Below are 22,415 nucleotides of genomic sequence, written 5' to 3'. Positions count from 1 at the left end.
GGACTGATCTATTGATCCACACTGCATGCTGTTGTGTGTGAAACAAACATGTAAATAAAACAGGAACAGACCTATGGATGAAGGAGGCTGTCTGAAAGACCCTGTAAGCAATATTCCTATATGCATAATTTCAGTAACATGAAAAGGTATCAGCTTATAAAAATAAATGACTCGAGTCACAACGAGAACTGAAACTAAAGAAGTAAGAAGGCTAACGTATGTATTTGACATTGGTGCACTATTAAGTACCATGCATCTTTTTATATTGAAAGGTGCTAATTATTTTGCCCTTGAATAAAACACAGAGAAACACCCTAAGATATCTTTTCGATTTCTAGAGTTAACGTGTCAGTGGTCAGCTGGCAGCTTTCCTCAGCTGTAGCACCTGTCACTTAAAAGGCTCTGATAAAAAATTAAGAAATAACAAAATGCATTTTTTGAGCCTCTTGCATTAGGTCTTTAATTCACAGTCCAAATGATATTTCCAACAGAAAGTGAATAGATAACTCTTCAGTTTTCACTCACCAGGGGAAAGCCAAGTTGAACACTTTCAAATAAATGAAAACAAATGAAGAGAGAATGGGGCATGGATGTAGAAAGGGTAGAATAGAGACTAATTAAGTATTTAGCATGTCAATTTGTGTTGATAATGTTAAACATCAGTCACCAGCGATTGAGATTGGGTCAAAATAAAGTCTAGCAGCTTTAGATCAATCTTTAGCCCTTGTCAGTTAAGCATGTTTTGAACTGTTCTGGGAAAAGGTCTATTTTTTTGAGGGGTCTCAATTGACTTTGAGGAACTGACTTATCTAAAATGATGCTGTCAACCCCTCCACTGAAGCAAACCCATTCTACCAGGTGTGAACTGTAAGTGAATTGGCTCTCTTCAAACCTAAACCGAATGTTTTTATTCCCAGTGTTAATAGTAAATCAGTTAATAATAGATCTGTTAAGAGAAAATATGTACAGGATCCATTGCAAAGACTCCTAGCACAGGTGTGAAGAAGCATACATGCCAACCTTCCCGATTGAGGCAGGAGACTACAGATATCAAGGCTAGTCTCCCACCTTCCAATTCCTGCATGCAAAAACCTGATTCCTCAGCAGGCTTCAGCCGACGGGGACTTGTCTGATGCGACTTGGAATATGCACTGCCAGTAACCTGCAGGCCAGCGTATATTTTTTGTCACACTATCTTTGCCTGCCGTAGCTTTTTCTCTGTGCACCTGACAGGTAAGGAAAAACGTATGTTTGCATTTTTTATATCCGATCCTCCAGCAGCACACTTGCAAGTCTCGTACATGACAATAGACCTGATTTAGGCCTCAGTAGATGTCAGTAGGAGAAATACATTCTCCCAATTATGTTTTTAAATCTCCCACTTTCCTCTTCTAAAGTGTTGGCATGTATGAATGAGCGACTGGTATATAGCAATGAAAGATCTTTTCTTGGTATGATTGACTCTCTGAAGAGGAAACAAATGTCCATCCATACAGCATATGGTACTTGTCACCATTCATCTTGTGATAAATTCAACATTCTCTTTACATGAAAAGAGTTAATTGAAATAGTCTATCTGCTGTTCAGTAAGATTTCTGAATAAACCGCTATTTGCATTGTAATGTTATGCAGAGGAGTTTAGCTTTGCTCACATATTTCCAAATACTCACCCATTGTTTGTCACTGATTTTTGGTAGTTTCTGCTCTATGCCACTCCACTCCACTGTACTCTACACCGCTCCACTCCACTGTACGCGACTCCAATCTGTGAAACTGTATGCCACTTTACTCCACTCTACGCCACTCCACTCTGACACTTAACTCAACTCTACGATATGCCACTCCACTCTAGGTACTCCTCTCTACAACCCTTAATGCCACTCTGACACTTTACTCCACTCTGTGCTGTGCCACTCTATGCCCCTTCACTCTACGTCAGTCCACTCTACGCCATACCACAACACACCATTTCTCTCTTCTCCACCTCACTCTGTGCCATGCCCCTCCACTCAACGACAAGCTTCTCCACTCTATGCTGCAACACTCAACTCCACAACACTCTGTAACACTCTACTCTATTATATACCACGCCCCTCTATTCCACTGTACTCCACTTCCCTCTGTGTCACTCTGTCTATGCCACACCCCAACACTGCATGCCTCTCCACTCAACGATACTGCGTCACTCCACTCTACGACACTCTACCCTCATCTGCTCCACTCTATGCCTACCCACTCTGCGACACTTATGCCACTTTACGACACTCTATGCCTCTCTGACACTCCACACCAAGCCACTCAACGTCAATCCATGCCACTCTGTCAAGACACACCACGCCACTCTCCTCTGTCACAAACCTTTAGCCATGCTGAACAGTAGTCACACTAATGTACAACATGGCTAAAACATTTTGGCAAAACCAGTAACTCTTGCATAGGTGAGACCTATTGCCTTTGCCAATTCTTGTTTGACACTGTCTTAAGACAAAGCTCATTAAGGGAAAGTAGTTTACATATCTTTCAGGCTAAATTACCCACAGGTGAATAGTTTTTCTAGATTCAAAGGTACGTCTGGGAAGAGTAGTCTGTCCAGTAGTGAAATTACGATCTTCAGTTTCAAAATGTCAATGTTTTGAAGTCCTAATTTTGATTGTAAGTCAGCAAAACTAAGTGGAGATACATGGGAGCCTAAATTTTCAAGTTCCATTAATCCTGTATTTCCCAGTATCCGCAGAAAATGTTTTTTCCTTTCATATTATTCTGCTTTTTGTACCAAATGGTAGCTAGGGCAGGTTCCGAGGTTCTATTTAGAAATTTCTCATTTAACTCTAATAATGCACTGTAAGGGTCTATAATAATAACTCCTGAATTGTATGTTTTAATGTTGTTGAATGTGATGATTAAGGGTTGTTGGAGAGGGTGTACAAGGTGTTTCTCAATTTTTAAGCATGGAGCAGACATATGAGGAATCTGCTCAATCCAATGTTCATCCTGTTGAATCAAAATGGCAATTTGGTATCTACAAAAGATGGTGAGATTGACATCTCTGTATTCTTTATTCAAATATGGTTTATTGTGATAAATTCTAGCTTTTCTACATTACAGATGAATTTTTAGATCATTTGGTCAATCATTCTGTTGGATAGTCTTTGTGTAAGCTCGTGGATGACAAAAAATTAACAGGGCAATCCTCATACATAGTGTTTCTATACTGCCCTACCACGTAATGTGGATTATTAGGTGTCCAAGAATTGAGCAAGTATTTCACTTTTGTTAATGTGATGTTCTCATTATAGCTGGTTGGTTACTTCAGATTATTGCCCAGGTATTTGATGCCATTTGGTTGCTGTTTGACGCTGAAGTGTCGGAGGTATGATGAATTGCGAAGATTGTTCAGGGTTGTTACCTCAGCCTCATCCATGTTTAAATTTCATTGTATCCCCAGGATAGCATATCGAACTTCACAGGTGAATATTAAGACATAATCAAAATATGCAGCATGTTTTTAATGGTTTGAGCCAAAGGAACCCTGTTAGAGTTTTGGATTATTCCTGATGGTGATCAACAGGTACTATTCTTAGTAGCAGTTGAGATGGAGACATCCCTAGCAAGTGCTCTGATCCAAAGAAAAAATGTTCGATAAGAGATGATCAGTATTAACTCTAATAGTGTGCGATGCATACAAAGCAACATTTGGGTGAAGATAAAAACATGATATATTTGCATAGCACAGAACTTAAAAAACACCACGAGACCTTGTGGAAGACCTTCTCCACGTCGAGTGCCAATGCTGTATTTGGGAAGTCAAGATGTCTAGCCTTTCTATGATGCGACAGAAAAGATGGGTGTCATCGCTGACAAATCTGCCTGTTATGAAACCTGTCAAAAAGAGTTTCTAAGATTGATTCATGTCTCATAGCTTAAGTTTTCAAATAAAGTTTCCAATCCATTTTAATAAGTTTGATTGGCCTATAATTTTTGATACGCAAGTTTTTTTCTTCTTTGTGTATAACTTTGGTACCTGCCTCAGCATTTGGACCTCCAATCTCCGCCCTTTGAAGCAGAAAACCTAAACAGTTCCTGAGAGGTTTAGGGAGCACCTCTTTACAGGTTTTGTAGAAAACCGATGCAAAACCATCAGGACCCGGAGCTTTCCTTATTTTAAGAAAGTCAGAGGCCTTTTGTGTTTCAGATGTCCCAATTTGTTTTAAATTCAGATGAGCCCTTTCTTCTTTATCTGCTTTTGGGAGAGGTAGACCTTCTGTGAACTTTGCCTAGAACTCTGGGAGTATGATTGAGTTAAGGTTATACAAGATGGAGTAGTATGAATGAAATACATTTCCTTAGTATTTATTACATGTGTTGTGTTGTTCTAGGGGCCATCCTTCCTATTGATTGATGCAATTGTTCTTTTACTTTTCTTAAATTTTATTGTCAGTTTTTTCTAGGTTTGTCACCTATATTTGTACCCTACTGCTAAATATTTTATTGTATGTGTACCTCAAATTTGCAATGTTTTCTAGCAGGGCAGAACCTCTAATGCTTTGTATGCAATTTTCCAGTTTTTAATGTTAGCCTGTTCCTTAGATATTTAGTTTTTCACCATTATGCTAACCACAATCCGCCTTAAGAAAGCATTCAAAAAGTCCTCGCTCAAGAAGATCATGATAGAATTTTTATAGTCTCAAGAAAAGTGGAGTCATTTAGCACCTTTTTATTCAGTTTACACATTTTCTATGTGGTATGTTGTGATGGTACAACCTAGCATCTAAACGATATGCATACAAATTTAGAGATGTACATAGGCTCTATTTTTGGTTCAAGAATCGTCTGCAATTCAAGACTAGCAACTAAAGTGGTATTGATGATTACCTGTTTAAAATGTGTAGTCCCTTATAGGATTAAAGAGTTCCCATGTGTCATTTAGGTAATTGTCCGACCAAAGAGCAAGCATTTTTCTGTGTAAACTAATCTGTCTCAATTTTCAGTTGGAAGGCATGTCTAGCACCCCAATCTTAGAGGAGTTTGAAATCACCTTCTAATGTAGTGCAAGCCCCAAATGGAATGCAGGCATTTTTTGTCGTTCAGTGAAACCCAAATGTCGGGGGCATCCAATTTTGGCAATAAATATTGATGATCTAGTTTAATCATCAAATGACACAAGAATCTGAGAGGCAACAGAAATAATAAGTAGCAAAATAATGGCTAAATTGCCAAACAAAGACAGATGAAATGAGAGGTTTGTATTTGTCAATTGTATCCTTTATTTCATGTTCCGTGAAGAACTGTGAATACAGCCAACGCGTTTTGCCCGTATCTGGGCTTCTTCATGGCATCCAAGAACACAAACTCCTCGATTTCATGGCTGTTCCCAGTGCGTTATCTTTTTACAGACCATGAAGCTCTATGGTTAAGAATTCTTCCACACACAGGAGTTTTAAAATTGTAGATGCTGAAAGTCTTCCGTGGAGAGCTGTGCTACTGGGGTTCTTAGCGCACACGTTAGTAGTAGAGAGCTGTAATCAGCATTAGTTGAATTGGAACCGTGTCCGGTTCCGGTGACAGTGTAACAAGGGATTCAATTGGACAGCTAAGAACTCCAGTTTAATGCAATATTTAGGCATCGTTTTTTAACTAATTAGTTGAGGTTCTTAGTATTAAGCAACAGAACTGTTTTGTCTGCATTCATAAGCACTCATGTGGCCAAGTCCTGATCATACCAAGGGATAATGTATAAAGAGGTGAGATAGGTGTGTCCAGAGTATGTTCCTGGAAACGTAACACAGAGTAAACCTATTGAGGGAGAGTGAAAAGTAAGGAATGAATGAAGTGGAAGAGGGCAAAGACGTAGAGAGAAAAGTGACCAGTGGAGCAACCAGTCACACGCCTTCCCATCCAAATAGCAAACAGCTGCTCCCCGTTTCTTCACAATGTCATGCAGATAGAAGCCATCAAGGTCGGCGCACTAGTCGTTCTTTGTTCAGCACACACCTCACTATTTAAGAGGAGTGATGCAAACGCGCAGCGGGTGCACTGATGGCGTGCCTGAGGCAAGCCCGTCTGTGCATCGCCCGCGCCCAGCGCCAGAAATGCGGCCAGTTTTACCCCAGGGCAGGCCAGACTCTGCTATTCAAGAGAACAGCTCATAAATATAGGTGAGAGGGGTATCAGGGGTACGCAAGAGGTTGTACACAAGGATATCACCGTCACAGTTGATCACACCTCTTAGAGACTGAAATGTGTCCTGATTAACACCAGATCTTTAGACAAGCACTTTCAGGAGGTGAACACTATGCTGGAGTGCATGGACCTGGATGTGTTATTCATGACTGAAACATGGACAGGAGTTGACTCTTCAACTGAATTGGGGTTAGTCTGTCCAGCAGGGTTTAAAATCTTTCATAAACCTAGGCCAGTAGGGAGAGGCGGAGGGGTTGGAGTGATATTTAAAGACTAGTGGGATTTTCTGCCCCTACACATCGACGATGTCGATGGCACAGAGTATATAGGCTTCACATTGAATGAGGCAAGAGGACAATTGATGTCTGGGATAGTCTGCTATAGGTCTCCCGGAGGTCAAAGTCCCCATGTTCAGGCCTTGATTGACTCGTTTTTTTAACATGTCACTGACCCACTCAAGGTTGATTATAGTGGGAGACTTTAACATCAGGGATACTGGGAGCTCCAGTCCAGCCTACAAAGAACTAATACAAGCCTGCAAGAGTATTAATTTGCAGCAACTGGTACTGCAATCGACTCACCAAGGAGGCCATACCTTAGACTTAGTCTTTGCCAACCAGGCGGAGGCAAAGCTGGTCGAAGTACTGCCCCAATGCTGGACCAATCACTCCCTAATTAATTTTTGGATAGCCTTGCCCAGCACAAATATCAAGCTGACCCAGCCTACAATCTTCCGGCAAGGAATGGAATGGGCCAAACTATTGAAAAATAGACCGGTGCTGCTCCTCTCTAAACAGAATACATTTGAACCCAATAAGTCAGTGGGAGGAAACTATTAGGATTTCTCTGATCGCATAACTCGTACTCTGAATCAGATCATTCCGGTTAAGAAGCTAAAGAATAGGAAGAAACCATCTGCCCCGTGGTATAGTGAAGATTTGAAGCAGATGCGAATAAAATGCAAACAGGCAGAAAGAAAATGGAGAAAGCATTATGCAGATTCAGACAAATCATCCTTAGAACAACTACAGACTCTATATAAGGAAATGATCACTAGATCCAAAGCTGAATATCATGCAAGAACCATTCTGCTGGCACCCAACAGCACGAAAACACTTTTTAATATAGTGAAAGATCTGTCCAACCCGGCCTGTGTGAGCAATAAGATCAAAGCGTCACAAAAGCTCTGTGACGACATTGCCATCTACTTCGGAGAAAAGATTACTAAGATAATAGATGGCCTCAATTTAAATGATGTAAACAATACGGATGTGGAAAAAGATCTACCGACAATAGTGGTGATGTAACAACAGGAAGAGGTGGCTGATAGTTATCAAAAGGTAGGGCTAGATTCCTTTCAAATTCCCACGGAGGAAATATTTAACAAACTAGCTCTAAGTGTGTCTTCCAGTTCACTGCTGGACCCTCTCCCGCAGAAAATATGTAAAGCATTCGACTCAGACTTATTCCCCGAATATGGCAGATCTGTTGCCAATCACTGGATACAGGAATCGTTCCGGAGTGCTGGAAGCTACTCAAAAAACCAACCCTTGACTCTATGTGTCCATCAAGTTTTAGACCTATCTCCCTGCTGCTCTATCCTGTAAAGATCTTGGAGCAAGCGGTCAGTAAATCGCTTGGCAACGCAGGTCCTCCCCCCAATTTGTCAAAGAATAAAATTCAAATCCCTTTGCACAGTGTTTAGAGCAGTGCATGGGCTGGGCCCAAAATCCTTGCAGAAAAAATTCAAGTGGTATACTCCCAGGAGAAATTTACGCTCATCAGGCACAAATCTGGTGGCTACCACGAGTTTTAAGAAGGTCAGGACGGACGGGAGAGCCTTTGGTGTCGCAGCCGCGCCGCTTTGGAATGATCTCCCCATAGACATTAAACAAACCCAAAACCTGCTTCCTTTTAGAAGGAGGTTGAAGACCTGGCTATTCTCGAGGGAGGAGTAACTTCGAGCCTTCGATATCTTGTAGACAGGTCATCTATATGCATACTGTCAACAGGTTAAGTCTCAGCGCCAGGATACCTGTGGGGTGACAGCTGCGCTATATAAGTGTACTTTACATTACATTACATTACATATCAGAAGACTGCCCTGCTCCAACAATCAGATTCCTTAGTAACCATTACAACTTATGTTTCCTACATGGGATGGCCAGCACATATGGGGAAGCTAAACATCAGTGGTTAATGTAACTCTTTGGAAGCCGCCAAACACGTAAATGTGTTAAAACTAAAGACAGTGTTCATAGTACTTAAGATTTTTTGCATGCTCGCCGGGGGAAAATAGTACACATTAGATGAACAGTACAACAACCATGTTTCCCTCCACAAACAATGTGGGGCAAGCTCTAATGTTCTGTCCAAATTAGCACAGGAGATATGGAACTTAGCAATATAGAGGCACATAACCCTAAAAGTCATGCACCTTCCAGGCATTCAAAACATGAAGCAGACAGATTAAGCAGGCAGACAAGTACCTCACCTGAGCGGGAGTTAAAAAAGGAAATATCTGAAAGCTTTTTCCAAGAGTGGGACACTCTTGGAAATAGACCTCATCAACAAATACAAATGCCAAAGCTAAATATCTAGGTATCCTCACCAACTATCTCAATGGAATGCCCTATCAATCTGACTGATCAGGGAAATTTGTCTACGCTTCTCACCCAATCCCACTGATGCCACAAGTCATAAGCAGGTACACATACACGACCATGATGCTGATATTAGTGGCCCTGCAGTAGGCCAAGCAGTCATGGTACTCGGGCCAAATAGAAACAGCACAGGGTAGGATGATAAAACTTCCCACATTATAGGTCCTATTAATAATACCAGATTGGGGGGGCAAGTTTGCTATCCAGAACCCACCACTCTTAAGTTTAGTGCCATGGCTCCTGAGAACGTAGAATTCAGACATCTAGGGCAGCCACTCGCAATACAGGGTGGACACAAGACCAGATCCACATTTCAGTCCCATTTCATGTTAACCAGGCAATACAGATACTAGCCTGTTTCCAAAAGCCAAAGATGCAAACAGAATGGGCCCTGCATTCACCAGACGTCAGGAGGGCAGTTTAGCATTATCTACAGGAAACAAGTCAAATTAGGAAGGGTAACCAATTTTTTTCTTCCTACCCACCAAAGAGTAATGGTTCTGTGGTCATCAAAGGGATCATCGTAAGGTGGATAGTATAAACCATATAACCATACAGGCATGCTGTAAAGTAGAAGAAGCAGCACTACAGGAGAAACCAAGAGCACTCTCCAGGAGCAAGAAGGAAGCCTTACTGGCATTCATTGCAAATGTATCCATAAATGTATGGATGGCAGCCACTTGGACATCAGAACACACTATCACAAAACAGATATCTCTTTGCAAACACACACTTACTTCAACCCAACCTTCCAGGAGGAGGGAATACCATTAGAAAATCAATGCACAGCATATGACTCCAGAGAATGGTTACTTAGCTGTAGTTGTAATTTTACCAGTTAAAAGAATTTCTCGATTCATGTGCCTCCCCAAGATAAGATGTCAGTTTGTAAGAATAGCAGAAACAACAGATATACAGCTATCAAAGGGGCTACAGACAACAGTACAAGTGACTCAACAGAAAAAAGAATATGAAGATGGCGAATGCACACAAGGGTTTTGGGACATTCTGACATTACGAGAGGGTGAACATATACAACAAATGGCGATGAAGCCCAACAGGGGGGAAAAAGAAGTGAAAAGAGACTTTCTAGACCCAACCATCAGATGACGGACTATTGCACAGCACGTGAATCCGGAAATTCTTCAAGCTGCAAAATTGCTACTAGTGAGTAACCATTTTGTTATAGTAGGGCTAGGTTAGGAACTTGTAACCAGTTTGCAATCCATAGTATCACATAGCAAGTGCTCTCATATAACGTCATCTAACTCATAGTCTCATATATTTCATTGAGCAAGTTATAGGGCATATATTCTATCCTATAACATATGTTATCAACTAGATGTTTATAGTATATCATGTTACACCACTGAACACTTTCTTTTACATAGCACCTCATAGAGGCATATTAAACATAGTGTACAGTTGTATATCATAGATCACTCGCTAGGACTCTGGTGTAATGTGGGAGACTAATACATACTCTATTTTTCAGAAAGAATCTGCCTATTGTTTTTCAAGGTATGTCACAACTGAAATCTTTGATATCCAGAAATTACAAAACGATCTAGAGTGAGATAGAGAAGATACTAAAGTCATCTACCTTTGCTTCCCTCAATTCAGTAGACAAAACGGTCTTGCATTCTCTAATTAGATTGTCAGTGATACAGATCAGCATTTTGGTGATGCTAGGCACAGTTCTATTAGGCACTACATCTACTCCCTGAGTTTCTACCAAATTGAGACTAGCCAAATGTGATTTATGGCGTTTCTAACGAAGTTGGAGAAAATACATTGTTCTCTAGACCTCAACAAGTACTTGGAGGAGCTGAACAGCTATACAATCTCCAATTGCCTAGCTAAACCTGCTAATCAATTAAGATTATACATGCCAAGAATATCCAAAAAAGTAGTTTCCCAGTAGTTAAGTGATTCAACTGATGCATCCAGTGAGCCTTTATCCTTCAATAGAGCTCTATAAGCACCTCAAGCACTTTTATCTTATTTCTGTTTTATTCTGGGTCACGCTTCTATGGATATTTCAGTTGGCTTATTATGCTCATTCACGGTGTTGTCTGAGACTGATCTGAATGAATTGATGGTTTCTGGGAATTATTTCTTTTGATAAACACATTTTTATTATTTTTATTACAGAAGAACAAGTCACATAGATGATCCTGGAAAAGATCCCAACCCACATCACTTACAATCAGGAGTAGAGTCACGCTTCTACGGAATTTTCAGTTGCCTTAATATCCTCATTCCCTGTTCTGTCTGAGACTGATCTGAATGAATTGATGTTTTTTGGGAATCCTGACTCCACTCTTGATCCTTGCACGGCGACCATTTTTAAGTCACTCACTCTGTTGATCAGCTGTCGCAGACCCTTCAAGATGCTCTGTTAAGAAACGGTTGACTTCTAGTTTTTCCCCCAAGATGCCACAATTATTCATTTGTTAATGAAACCAGGGGTAGTCCCTGCAGATTTCTTTTATTTGATAAACATATTTTTATTACAGAAGAACACATCACACTGATGATCCTGGAAAAGACCCCAGCCCACATCACTTACAATCAGGAGTAGAGTCAGTGCAATGTATAAATCAGTACAAAATGAGATAACAATAGGTGTACATTGAGTTATAGCAATTCAGCACCCGCTCTCAAGTTCCCAAGCCATTTACACCAGACCTTGGGATGTTTAGCCTGGCAACTCTGCGCCTCGTAAACGCTTTTTTCTTGTTGAGCGCACCAATCCACGCCTCGTCTTCACTGCAACAGCTTCTGTGCTTTAGGTACCTTCCACTGAGAAGCAATGTCTCTTTTAGCTACCAACAAAGCTGTGCCAAGTAGAGTCCTCTCTGCCCGGGAGCCACCCACTCCGTGATGCACCTCCAATAGAACCAAGAGTGGAGAAAGTTCCACAGACTGGTCTAAAACACCAGAGATCTCAGCCAGCCCCCTCTTCCAGTATTGCGTTGTGATCGGCCCAGACCACACCAAATGAAAGAAATCTGCTGGGGAATGAGAACAGCAGCCACAGCCTGGGTTATTCCCCAGTCCTGCCTTGAACAGACTATCGGGGTTGAGATAAGTGCTGGGTAGGTAGTATGTCTGTATTAATCTGAGCCTGGAGGAGATTGTAAAGACTTGGGGCCATTAAGGCATCTCGCCAATCCTCATCCTCCAAAGGCCTGGGCGTCATCTCCCAGTGGGTTCTAGGAACGTGTAGTGAGTCGGGTTAATTTATAATCAAGGTGTGGTAAATCTGGGAGACACCTCCCTTCGCAGATTTAAAGAACATTTGTCTCATCTCCTTTGACATATGGTACCAAATCTTGGAAAACTATGTGGCCAGGCTCTTTATGTAAGCATTTTCAAACTCAACAATTGTTTAAATGAGAGGCAAGCAGTATTTTGACCTGCTCCTATTACAGAAACATTTCTGTCTCTTTTCTGGATGATCTGATGCTAGACCTGGATGCTGGGCATGTTAATGCTTTGATCCTATTAGACTTATACACTGCTTTTGTTACAGTTTCTAACGCCATTCTTCTGCACTGTATCAAGAAGTTTGTTATTTGGGGTACGGTTATCAGTTGGCTTAAGTCGGGGGGTCTCCAATCTTTTCTTTGATGGGAGTTACTTCTCGTCAATAAAAACCATCCTGGGCTATTATCCTTGTCGAAATTTTCATTAGCATTCCAATTGTGACCTGCCTATATAGGACTAGTGACAATGATCACCGTCTGCAGGCCTGCAGTCAAGTGACCACTCTGGTTTCCTCCATCATTTTATTCAGGTCCAGTGTTTATTCAAACTGTGTGACTGATAAGAGTGTGGCCTGCAACATGACGATCCCCTATACATCTTTGCTAGATTGACAGCAGGAGCAGTTGATTATGTCGCAGGTCCTCCTGCTGTTCTGGGATGTCCTAGTGTTTTTAGCTTGTAGCCTTGCCTTCGGTCTAGCTAGCTGGGACTCCAAGGGTCTGAATGAAAGACTCACTACCCCTTCAAGTGTCCAAACCTTCCATGTGAACTGCTGGGCTTCACTTTTAAGAGCTACATCCAGCGCCACAAGCTGGTGAGCTCCCAAGAGCTTACAAGCTACTCGTTGGAAATTCCTGGTTTAAGTATTATTATTATTTTGAGATTTATATAGCGTTCGCTAGACCCGAAGGTATCTGAGCGCTTTACTTGTTATGTGATAACGTTTACAAGAGGTACATGAGGGAATTTATAAGAGTTATAGTTGAACAATACAGCATTAAGTGGTTATAAAGTCACACAAGTTAACACAAGGACCCATTAAGCAGTGGCTTCCGGGACAGAATAAGAGACAGAGAATCATGTGTCTGTCTTTAAGGAACTAGTCAAAGAGAAAAACATAGAACAGCTAGTGTGTGTGTGTGTGTGTGTGTGTGTTGAAGTAGTTGCTGAAGAGTAGAAATTTAAGGTCCCATGGACATCGCCTGTTAAATAACAGCAAGAATACAACAGACAGATCTCTTCGTAGCTTGCAGCAAGTGCAGTTTGACATGGACTGTGTTAACACCTTCCTACAAACACTTTTAAAAATACAAATGTTAATAACATTTTGTCAGTGTTAAAGCACCTTCTTCTATGCCCAATCTCCCAGTCTGACTCATAAGTGTCAGCCTTTCTGAGAACGTCCTGTCTTATCAGTGTTTTGGAACTGTCATGTTCCCTCAACTTAACTTTATTCTTACTTTCATCAGGAATGCTAATTATTTTCCTTTTATGTCCCCTATGATTTGCTCCTGAAGGACTGGTCTGAATCCTGATTACCTGCTGACTAGTAACACTCCTTATCCCTCTGCATGGTACCATCAGTCACATGCTGTTTCTGCCGAAGACTCTATTAAAGGAACTTGCCAAATTTATTTAGCATCTCTAAACTTCATTTATCTGCTGTACAATCCATCGCTCTTTTGACTTATTTTGCAAGTTTGGAATCCAACCACATTCTTTGAGTCTTTTCTGTCCAGTGGAACCGGAGCTGTGAAGCTGGCTTTGTGTTCATCCCAAAGGGCCATCGTTCACTTTGGAGTCAAGAAGGTTCCTCCTTGTCTCCCTATCTTTTTAAAATCTTTGTGAGACTGCTAGCCTGTGCCCTAGTGCAGATGGGAGGTCAGAGCTCACGTGTATGCAGAGGACCATCTGGACAATGATTCAGTCTCCAGCTCCCAGCTAATATTCTAACAAAATATACATTTTATTTGGAACTGGATGGGCAGCAACAAGCTAAAGCGTATGCATGGAAGACAGACACTCTCAACTTAAAAGCTCTTTCTGACCTTAGGTTAGGTACCTATAGACCTTTGGATTTGGGTTTACTCCCTATGCTTACTACTTAAGTTTAAAACTCTTTGTGTGAATACATATGTCCAGCTCACTCTGTCAAATCAGGTATGATCGAATGTCTCGGCATGCAGGTACCAGATAAGAATCCTCATGAAAGTCCTTCCCTGTCTTACTTTTGAGGTTGAATATGTGGCAGTTACTGCCCTGATATGATCATTCTTCGACAAGGCAAACTCCCTGTACCTGGAGCTACCTCTTACCCTGATCATACAAAATTCTGAAGCTTGTCTAGTTGCCATGAAGCTGAGGACTGAACACACCCTGTTTTTTCTGCACTAATTATATTGGTTGCTAATCAAAAAAATAACTTTCTTACAAGTGATGTGGTTTGTTGACCATGTTCTCCATAGTGAGGCACCTATATTCACTAAGTAATGTATCCCAAGATATTGTCCAAAAAGAGTTCTTTTATATTTTTCCTAAGGTCCCTAGAGTTCAGAATAACAGAAGAGGAGGTCGCGGCTGTTTTTTTTGCACCAAAAGTGTAAGGATCTATGCCTCCTTGGCTCAGCTACTCTTAGAGTATATTTAAGCACGGTATTAATGTAGCTCTTTTCTCACCTTTTACTAACTCACCTATTTGCAGCTCACCCCATTTGATGTGCCTAAAGACCCACCATGATAGTGCACATTATAAATGCATTATAATATAGCATGACACACAATAACTGTCATTCTTTACCAGAACTGCACAATGTGGCTATAAGCTAGATAAGCAGGAATCTGACTGCAGCACCCAAGTTAAGCTGTACACAAGTTGAGAATGAGCAGTTGTAGTTAGATTGCCATCTCTACTTCAATCGTGTTTGCTATGAAGATCTGTAGCACAGCTATTCTTAAAGTTAAAAAAAGTGCAAAGCTGATGTGCCGGGTCTGGGTAGTAAAGGGGAAAGCAAGCACTCTACCAACTTTCTATTCTCCGTCTGTCGCCAATCTTACACTCTTGGCGGTAAGTCGCCATTATGTGTGCATCGTATTGGACTAGATTTTTGTCTGCTGCCTTCTACAGAGTAAACATTTTAGACCTTTTCTCTTTTATATTTTGTGTGTTGCTCTTGGCACATTGAGGTTTTTTTCAGTATAAAGTCGCACCCAAGTCTTTTGAGCCATACCAAAGATCTGCTCTGCTTCACGTATTCCCTGGTGCCTGAGTGATTATACTTAGATTTAGTGTGGTTGTGTGAAATGTGTATTTGTGTAATATCTTCAACCTCCAATGCTTGCTAGTCTCTCTTTCTAGTTCTCCTCAGAACTATGGTTCACTCTCATTTTACCTCTTTTGTGTCCAGTTTCTCGTATCATTTTGTGTCTTGAATAGTAGTGACAGAGGCAAAACAAATTCAAACTTCTGAACTCAACAAACCAGTACATTTTATCTTACATTTCAACCATGTTCTTCCGCCTGCCTGTTTATTCACTGCTGTTATGTTAGGCTATATAAGCAATCCCACTGCCCTTCTCATTTGGGGATGTGTTATGTGACCCATTTTGATGGTACTCTAAAGAATGAAATGCAGGATCTTTGTCTGACTTGGGATAGGCAGTGGGTTTATGCTCTATCCTGAACGCTAGGCACCCTAGGTTTCACAGACACAAATTCCTCTATTTCTTATACTGATATGAAAGCTTAAGATGGATCTATTGCAGGTTTACCTTTCTTTCAATTGTCATTTTGGCTTTAACTCCTTTGGGTCCTGACACACTCATGTGACATCGTTGATGAAGAAGGAATACTAGATTCCTCGTGCATTTCTCTTAATTCTCTGTACTTATTAAATTTGTGTTACTGTTGGTTTCTCTCCTCTATACCCTTTCCAACACAGGTCCTGTTTCCCCTATGGAAGAGGTGCAGTTGTGCATCTGTTACCTTGTACTATTGGGCCAATGTTTCCCTCTGTTTGGGCTCTTACACTTTCGTTTCTTTGTCCATCACCAATCTCTTCTCCTTTATCTGTGACTGTTTAGCTGCTGCCTTTACATCTGTTAGCTCCCTGTTGAATACCCTGTATCTTTCAAGGTGCTTCTTCATCACTCTGCTGCAGCCTCTGTCTTACACCTGCCCTATTGCTTGTTCCATGCCACTTCATACCTCAACCATCAGGAAACCAGGAGTGAACATTCAGTGAGTCCATTCCCGTGTGTTGCAGGGATCATGGCTGGGATGCATATCTGTCTTGCTTTTTTTCTCTAATGGTGTCCTGCTGCAATTGTCATCTCCCTATTGTTCCTAACCATAAAAACAGGAAACCTGGCTACAGGCTAGGGTCGGTAGACTTTGGCCCTAGGGCATACCAAAAACTTTTGCTCCCCCAAAAGTTGAAAATACCAGTACAAGCCAGGCAGCTGCTTTATAAAGCGTTGAGCGAGGAAATGTTGAAATAGACAATGAGAATTTTCAGTCACCCCACTCTCCAAGTGGCAGCTTACTGTTCTGCTGAGGGAGCACTGTAGCAGGTTTTATGGATTAAGGGCCTCCGATATGCCAAAATAGTAGAACTTTAGAAGAAGACGTTCAACTAATTGCTGAATGTAATGCTACTTAATTTCCAGACCTCCAAAGAATGGAACACTGATCTGACTTGTGAACTCATGACTTGCCAACTAAGGAGATGTCAGTGACATGTGTTTAATTCTCTAAACCACCTTGTTTACTTATTCATAGCACAGGCCTCGGACATTTTTAATAACCTTTCTAGTGTGCATATTTACGGTTATCCACCTTTTACAAGGGGTATTCAGGCCACCATCAGCATGGCTTGTGCCATTCTTGAATGCCACTTCACTCCCTGCTCATCTTTTGGGATTCCAAAGATTATCAATCATCTGTCTTGTGATCAGCTTTTCCTGGTGATATATTTTATTATATGTGCATAGGGGAAGGTAGAATTCACAAAGTTTGATTCAACATGATCACACCAACTTGCATAAAATTCCACAGAATTTCGTATGTCTGCTGAGTGGGTAGCCAAATTCGAGGGCCTATAGGTACCTAACCAAAGGTCAGAAAGGGCTTTTAAGTTGAGACCCTCTGTCTTACTAGCGTACGCTTTAGCTTGTTGCTGCCAATCCAGTTCCAAATAAAATGCATATTTTATTGGAATATTAGCTGGGCGCTGGAGACTGAATCGTTGTCCAGATAGGCATCTGCATACATGTGAGCTCTGACCTCCCATCTGCATTAGGGCACTGACTAGCAGTCTCAGAAATATTTTAAAAAGATAGGGAGACAAAGAGGAACCTTCTTGACTCCATTGTGAATGATGGCCCTTTGGCTCCAGCTCCAGTTCCACTGGACAGAAAAGTCAAAAGAGTAGTGAATGCTACAGCAGATAAATGGAGTTTAGAGCTGCGAAATAAATTTGGCAAGTGCCTTTAATAGTCTTTAATAGAGACTTGGGCAGAAACAGCAGATGTAGCAGAGGGTACCATGCAGGGGGATAAGGAGTGTTACTAGTCAGCAGGTATTCAGGATTCAGACCAGTCTGGTCCCTCAGGAGCGGATCAGAGGGGAAATAAAAGAAAAATAATTAGCATTCCTGATAAAAGTAAAAATAAAGTTAAGTTGAGGGAACATGACAGTTCCAAAACACTGATAAGACATGACAGTCTCAGAAAGGCTAAGAAACTCCTAGTGCAAGATGCACCCTTGTGTCCAAAAATGGATGCGAGTATGCATTTTGCTTAAGAAAGTAACGTGTTTGTAATGGTGCTGAATGGTAACCGTGTGGTTTCTCAATGTAGAGAGACTGCTCAGGCCAGGAAGAGAAAGCAGTCCCTCTACGCTTAGAAACTGCACCCCTCTGCGCCCTTACCTACTTTCTAAACAGTGTGGGAAGAGGGAGTGGTCCGTCTATGTTTGAAAATTACTGCAGATTAAACTTTGATATGCAGTGTTTTTTAAACATAGAGGGACTGCTCCCATTTCCCGCCCTGTTTAGAAATCATTGCAGAATATACCCCTTGGTGCACTTACATTCTCTGCAGTAATCACTGCAGAGTATGTTAGAGCACTGATAGGTATACACTGCAGTGCATACCCCTCAGCACCCATACATACTCTGCAGTAACCACTGCAGAGTATGTTAGCGGACGAGGGGTATGCACTGCAGTATAGTGGTTTCTAAGCAGGGCCGATAGATGGAGCAGTCCCTATATGTTTAAAAAAACACTGCAGACTAAACTTTAATCTGCAGTATTTTTTAAACACAGAGGAACTGCTCCCTTTTCCCGCAATGTTTAGAAACTAAACTAGTCGCCCTTAACCAACACCTGATTGATTGATTAAACAACTGCAGAGTAGTGGTGGATAGAATGCTTGAATCGGTCTCAGTCACTGGTAATTACTTGGAGCAACATCCCAATCAATTGTTTTTTCCACACCATACCACCTCAGGAAGGCTTGGCTGTTCGTGCTGGACTGTTCCCATTGGAGCAGGGTCAAGACTGATGGCAGATAGCTGAGTTCCACCACTCTGGGTCCAAGCAAGAGCTGGGCCAACAAAGCTGCCACAGTTTCCCAAAATGCGGATCATGCCCCTCAGAGAAAGCAAAAGTCACTAGTGAAAAAGGCTTCATACACAATCTTGGCTGAGGGGTTTGCGGGTTTAAAACCTTGGCCCAGAGTATCTTGTGTAATGTTATGAATTATCTAGAGGACATGCTAAAGAACCTGGTTAAGTGTATTTTGACCAGAGTCAAATCCTTGGAGTCGGAGAAGATGCAGTACTCCATAGTCCCTAACTGGCAAGATGCAGAGGGTAGGAGAGGTTCTGGGGTGAGCAGCCTGAATGTTTTAGGACTGTGGATGGCAGCTGCCAGGTAGAGTCCGATTGATACGGGTGGTCCAAAAGTAGGTGCCTATGTGGCCACAGTGGCGGAGGATACAAGCCAGCGGTCTGGTTTGAGGCATTGCTCAAATCAGTCCCAAGTGCACAAGGGAGGGTAGGTTGCTTGGATAAATATTTGCACTTAACACCAGAATGTTCACAGAACTACCTGAATGTTTTTAAAGGGGTTTCCCCCCTTGGCTCATGGTCAAGTTGAAGGGTGGCAGCTGGAAGCTTTCAGTATTTCACAAAGGTCATTATGGTAAGGAGGACCCAATGGATTGCTCTGGTGCCAAAAACTGATTACAATTATTGTGTTGTAAATGTTTGACTCTGCCTTTTTAGCTGAGAAGGCTCTCTCAATTTTAGCAAATTACCTGAGTGAGGATCGAAAGATCTCTGTGGTTCTTCTAGGGTATTTTTATAGATCAATTGCTCCAAATAGTATTGAGTCCCAGGACTCAGCGCTCCCCTTCTTTTCACATCACCCCAAGTGGTGCGAAGCAGTGCCAATTCTAATACCTCAAGTGGGCTTCCAAATCAGAATCGATTTCTTCCATTAAGTAATTTGAAAGACCAGGCTTGGCAAACCCAGCTGTTAGAGGGAATAGGCTCTCCGAAGAAGTATGATCAGGAAGCTACCAGAGTGAGTGATAGGGATACACTGAGCCACATGGGGCTGATGAAATTGAGGAGCATAGCCTGGACTCTAAAAGGAGGAAGTTGGGGATCTTAAGCTAAAATATTGCATGGGTGAGAAGTAAATTGGGTAATAAGGAAAGCTGTGCCTTTATCCAACCCTTCCCCATTGTGTGTCTGCAAGAAACCTGGGTGATGTCTACCTTTTATGTGGATGGTTTCAGTACTATTTTTACCCCCGTTATACAGTCTAACAAAGGAAGGGCAAAAGGGTGCCTGGCAGTTCTTATTGAAGGGCAGTGTATGTTTCAAAGTTTGAAATCCGCTGACTTGCAGATCGTTTGTTATAAGTGGAAGGGAGGGCGGAAACTCTTGATAATGAATTTTTATAATAATATTTTTAGGAATATTGTTGGGGATTTAGTCTCACTTCTAGACAAGAAATTTGAAGTATTTTTGACCTTGTGTGGGTGATTTTCATATAGTCTGGGCAGGCGGTTTCAACATACAATGTTATATTTTAAATGTAAGGGGAATCTGGGGCATGATGGCAAGTATACCTTTGTATTTGCTTCAGATTTTTCCACTTCATTCACAGTGACCCGGCCCATTTTTGTCGGACATGGCAAAACTAGCACGTTTGATTGTATACTGCTGTCTGGTACTATAAGCTCCCTCAGGAGGGATTTTCGTGTACCTTCTCAATATATTAATGACCACAATCCTTTAAGGGTATATTTTGACATGTTTGAGAAGGATAGAACGTCACTAATGGGATAGGAGTTAGCAGAAGGAATGTTGTGGCACTAAAATGGGGCAAAAATAATAGAGAATTTTTGAGGAGAGCTAGTTTTCTCGCACAGAGAACAGCCTGAGCTATGTTTGGATGGCAGTGCTCCTGGGCATTCTGTAGCTAGGACCTTTGCTTCCCTGTCCCTGAATGTAAATGCTGGGCTTATGCACACCAGTAGAATTATTAAAAAGTTGGAATGGTTTGACAAAACATGTAGGGATGCACATGGGGTCCTATGGGATATTTGTAAGTCTGTTCTGACGGATATAGAGGTGATTAAAGAATGTAGATTAAACTATAAGAAAAGCTGCAATGTAGGAAACAAAAGCTTAGAGTTGAGGCTTGGGATGGTTTAATGGAAGCAAGCAGACGAGGAGACAATGTTGCATCCTGGAGAATTGTTAATAACCCTTTCTTTTGAGAGGATCAAGGCCCCACTTTAGAATCCAATATCCCTCCTTCTAAGACGGTTGCCCATTTTTCTGCTATATTTTCTAAACTGGTAACTACTCACAAATGGAGGTTATTGTACACACAGAGGGCTCAAAGGGGCTGGTATGGATGGCAGGGGGCATTGTCTTTGAACTTGATGAAGTTATTGCTGCTCTCTATGGGTCTCATAAGGGAAAGCCGGCTGGACTGGTTTCCATTAGCTTTGTTTACAGGCTGATAAAGTTGTGGGCTCTGCTGCTTACTAATGTTTTGAAGACTGTCACAAAAGTGGGTCCCCCACCCCGTCCTGAAGGAAGTTTGAAACTGTCCCAATTTTTAAGAACCATAACAAAGCAAATCTGGCCTTTTATAGGCCAATTTCCCTCTTGAACTCCTTCCTCGAGGTGGCTGGTAGGATGCTCTTGGCTAGATTGGAAGACTGGGCCTTGAAAAACAAAGTTGTATTGAATGTCTAGTATGGATTCAGAAAGGGAATCAGCACGTCGGAACAGTGTCTTAATTTGGCACTGATGATAATAAAAATACGTTGGTCAAGAAGGGGACCCTATACTTGTCTTTCATGGACCTCTCGTCCGCCTTTGATTTAGTCAGTCACTCGCTGTTGTGGGATTGTTATCAGATCTAGGGGTGGACCTAGACATTATATAATTTATCCATCGGTTTTATTCTGACACTATGGCCTCGTTTTGGTATGGCCCCAACTATGAATGTACTGAGTGCTTTAGAGTGGGTAGCGGGGTTAGACATGAATGCATATCAGCCCCTTTCCTATTAACCCTTTATTTAAACGGAATAGATAAATTTCTGATAGCCTAATAACTGGATAGCCTATACTGGTAATTCATATCTTTTATATTGTTTTGTTATTTTTTATTTTTTTCATGGAGTGTTTGGGCTTGAAAGTTAATACGGGGAAGTGCCAGGTAGGAAAAAGGTTAGGTTATTTTTATATGGGTGGGGAATCATGCAGACAGACAATTTTACATATTTGGGGATTACTTTTAGCTTCACAAACCTATTGTTCAAGCATGTGGCTTCTAAAAATCTGTACTTTGAGAGAACAGTTTAAAAGGTTGGACAGGTTTGCTGCCAGATTGGGGCGGAAGACGGTTAAAGAAATCCTGAGCCAGTAAAGTGGTTTCCAGTGTTTGCTACAAATCGGGTGTGTGGGGTCACTCTTCTGTTGCTCTTCTCAAAAGAGTGGAACATTTATTTTCAAAGAGACTGCTTGCGCTATCATCTAGTTGTAGAAATTGTGTGTCACAGGAAGTGGGGAATGCCTTTTATTGAGGATTTAATCGTAATTCCTCCCCTCTCCTACTGTGGCCTGCTGTTTGGTCTAAACCGGCAGTGGAATTAAATCAATATCTAATATAAGATTGTTTGTCTCTGGATGATGGTATTACCCGTATTTCATGGTTTAACTCTATAAGGATTCTCTGTGAAAGGTTGGGTAATATAAGCTATTTTACC

At 41.5% G+C, this 22,415-nt stretch overlaps 1 protein-coding gene across 4 annotated transcripts in view; it reads left to right on the top strand.

Annotated features, from left to right (window-relative positions):
• MYNN (myoneurin) overlaps positions 1 to 22,415 on the top strand; it is a 149,122-nt gene that overhangs the window by 53,372 nt on the left and 73,335 nt on the right. The window lies entirely within an intron of this gene.

Source organism: Triturus cristatus, chromosome 11 (assembly GCF_964204655.1).
Source record: "Triturus cristatus chromosome 11, aTriCri1.1, whole genome shotgun sequence".
NCBI classification, from domain to species: Eukaryota; Metazoa; Chordata; class Amphibia; order Caudata; family Salamandridae; genus Triturus; species Triturus cristatus.
The sequence above is the reverse complement of the archived record's forward strand: the minus strand, read 5'-3'. Positions and strand labels throughout refer to the sequence as shown.